At 34.1% G+C, this 3,322-nt stretch overlaps 1 pseudogene; it reads right to left on the bottom strand.

Moving 5' to 3' along the window:
* Window positions 1–2,040: 2,040 nt before the first annotated feature.
* Window positions 2,041–2,593, bottom strand: LOC147436501 (homeobox-leucine zipper protein HOX25-like; annotated as a pseudogene).
* Between the last annotated feature and the right edge of the window lie 729 nt (window positions 2,594–3,322).

Below are 3,322 nucleotides of genomic sequence, written 5' to 3'. Positions count from 1 at the left end.
ACAGTGAACATTGGAAGCATGAGGGAAGCATGACACTCAACTTAGTTCATATTATACAACATTATTCACGTGAAAAAAGTGCTTCATATAAATAGCTCAATTGGGAGACATTAAGGTTAAAGCATTGACTACATCAACAACGGAAAACTCTCAATTACTTAAAAATAAAATTTTATAATTGAAGGACCTCAAAAGAGTGTGGTGTTTAGAAACACCAAAATACAAAATAAAATCTATTCACTAACATGATATCCAAGAATTTTACAACCCATTCTGAGATAATATAAGATTACATCAAAAAATACAACAAGATAGAAAATAAAATCCAATTCACTATCATGATATCCAAGCATTTTTTAACTCATTCTTGAAAAAGACAAAATTACACCAAAAATACTGTGTCAAGAGGCTCAATGACTACAAATCCATTCCTCAAACATTGCATTTCCTCATGTATTGCTCTAATACATACAAAGTTTCTCTATCACAAGCTGTTTCATTTACCAGAGTGTTACAAGTATCCTCTCATTTGTTCTTTGCATAGATTCAACCAAATAACCATGCAGTGATTGTTCTTTCCAAAAATAATTCAAGCTCCTCTGTAGGTCAATTCCACATTTTTGGAAAAATCAAGTAGGTTCCAGGCATATTCCACATTACACTATAGAGAGCTTCATAAAAAAATAGGGTATTATTTCCATCCAAGTCATGAAAAATTCTCCACGCTACATCCAAGTTCTTGTGATATACAAATCGATAACCAATTAGAAGATCTGTCTTTTAGCATGCTGCTTGCCTTGTTATGACATTAAATTTTTTATGGTGTTGTGGAAAGCATAACTTAATAATACGGCGAGTCCTCTGTAGTGTATCAGTGCTTCAAATCCACACCTCAAACCATTGCATGCAAAAATCAAGGAAATTGAATGCGTCTTTGCAAATAAAATTTTGTACTCTCCTCAACAAGATGCATATGTTTTTGCCAATCTGGGCAACATCACCATGTTGCATCTCAATGGTCTTAAGTAAAACACCATTGAGCTGAAGGATCAATAATCTTCTTTGTTTTCTTGTAGTATCTGAGGGTGGTGGTATCCTTTTCCTTCTAGGCCTATGAGTCTCCAATGATATGTGCCACCTCAATAGTAAATGATTTGTAAATTTGGAATCAAAATTATATTCTTTAGAATTTCCTATTCAAAACAAAGTGCATGATCAATGGAAGAGTCAATATTTTTAAGAAACACATTGTGTACGAACAACACCTATTTTATCCGTGATATATTTAGGAGTAAACCTTGTGAATAAAAATTCTTCAATACAAAAGAAAACTATTTTCTTCAATACAAAACAAAATCTTGTGCAAAGAGCTCCAACCACAAAAATAAAAGAGAGACTTTTTTTTGCAAGTTTAATTAACATCGAATTGAATAGATATAATGTACAAATTTGGTTCATGTTCAATAATTGAACAAAAGTAGGCACATTGTTTTGACCAAAAAACATTCCTATCTCCTTCTTCGTAACAAATTTCCACCACTTGATGTATGTGAACATCCCATGCCATTGAGTCAAAGCGCACGTTTAGCCCTCATCGATTGTTTTCTTCCACCTGCAACAATAAATATGCTAGATTAGATTAGAATTTTCCTATAGTTTACATAATGCTTAATAAAACTAGACTGAATTCTACCCATAAGATTAAGTACGCTTTTTCTAGCTTTGATATGTATGCTTTTGCTGCAACTCCACTAATGAAATGACCACGATCATATCCCAAGCGAGTAACATAAGCAATAGCAAGCTGATCACTCAAATTTTTTGTTTTGTAAGACAATTTTAACAAGTTCAGTTGGTGTGAAGACAATAGTGGCACACCAAACCTGGATGCCAACATAGTTGGATCCTTGCTTAAGGAGTTTAATTCTTTGTTTCCGCTACTTGCTTGAACATAATCTAACTTATTATTGTACAATGGTAGTTGTGAAGATGCACAAGATGATATTTCTACTTCAACTGAGTTGTTGTTAAGCTCTTCCCTTAGAACTTGGGCATTGAATTGGCGCATTCTTCCATTATGTCTTGAAACTTTGTAAATAGAACATGAACCTCTGTGGTTGGAGGTTTTCCTAGCCGATTGAGTGAAATAACAGAGCTAATGTCATTTGTATTGTTTAGATTTAAAAGGTATGGTAGAAGGTCATTGCAAAGTAGGTAGTCAGGAATCCCTTTAATACTTTCAGGATATAAGCAGTTATCTTTTGAGACCTCAACTTGAAGGGATCCTCGTTGAGCAAGAACACGATCATACTCAGCTTTAAGAGTGAGGAAGTCAATTTCAAGCTCGAGCACGTCGATTTTGAAACAAAACCACCACTTTCCGTGGTTGAAGCCCTAGTTGCTCTGCTAGTCGTTGTTTTTTCTCTACCTCTAGCTTCTTATCAGCCTCAAAACTTGCTTCTAACTGCCTTGATTGCTCACTTGTGAGATTTCTCTTTTTCATCATCTTCATCTCCATCCCTATGCACATGTCATCCTCATCCTCAATGTTGTATTGAAGCTCTTGCATCAAATCTCCATCCATTAAGTTCATATTTCCTTGACCATGTATTGATCATCCTCCCAAATACCTTTTGTAGTGACCTACACAATTTCATTTGGCCATCAAAAGAAGTATTGGTAAACAAGATAAAGTGAGGAGAAAAGTGATTATGCCATTGTAAATAACTTAGTCACAAGCCAAGCCACTAAGAATCCAACTTGATTTAACAAAATAAGAATATAAATATACATTATCAAATACTCCTAACCAAACGTCAAAACATATGTTTCAATATAGATATCTCTAAAAAAGGATTTCAGTAATTGTGTATCGTACATATCTAGATGCGAAGTACTCAATGCCCTCAGAGATGTCTTAGACCTGTGTCCATTTAGACATAGCAAGGGAAACATATATACTATATAGTAGGTACTAAGCGATTTTATACTACAAAAAACTAAGTTGATGACAAGGTGCACTTTAAAAATAGAAACATCCTAGGTGTTTACTTGTTTTGCATAAGCTTCATCCATGGCTTAGTTATAAGCTTAATATGCTGAAACAACGTGTTCTGACAATAGTATATCGATATTTAAGAAAGAGCTATATATGTATTTGTAACATGTATACAATTCTTTAAGGAGGATAATTATACTGTCATACACTTGGGAAATGCACATGTAAGATATGCAGCAATTCATTATACATATCATATGCATATGATTGTGCACTCACGTCACAAACACATGGGGTAGATGCATGGGCAAACAGTGAACACTT

Source organism: Adiantum capillus-veneris, chromosome 18 (genome assembly GCF_014529385.1).
Source record: "Adiantum capillus-veneris isolate H3 chromosome 18, ASM1452938v2, whole genome shotgun sequence".
Classification (NCBI taxonomy): domain Eukaryota; kingdom Viridiplantae; phylum Streptophyta; class Polypodiopsida; order Polypodiales; family Pteridaceae; genus Adiantum; species Adiantum capillus-veneris.
This window is presented reverse-complemented; position numbering and strand designations above follow the sequence as displayed.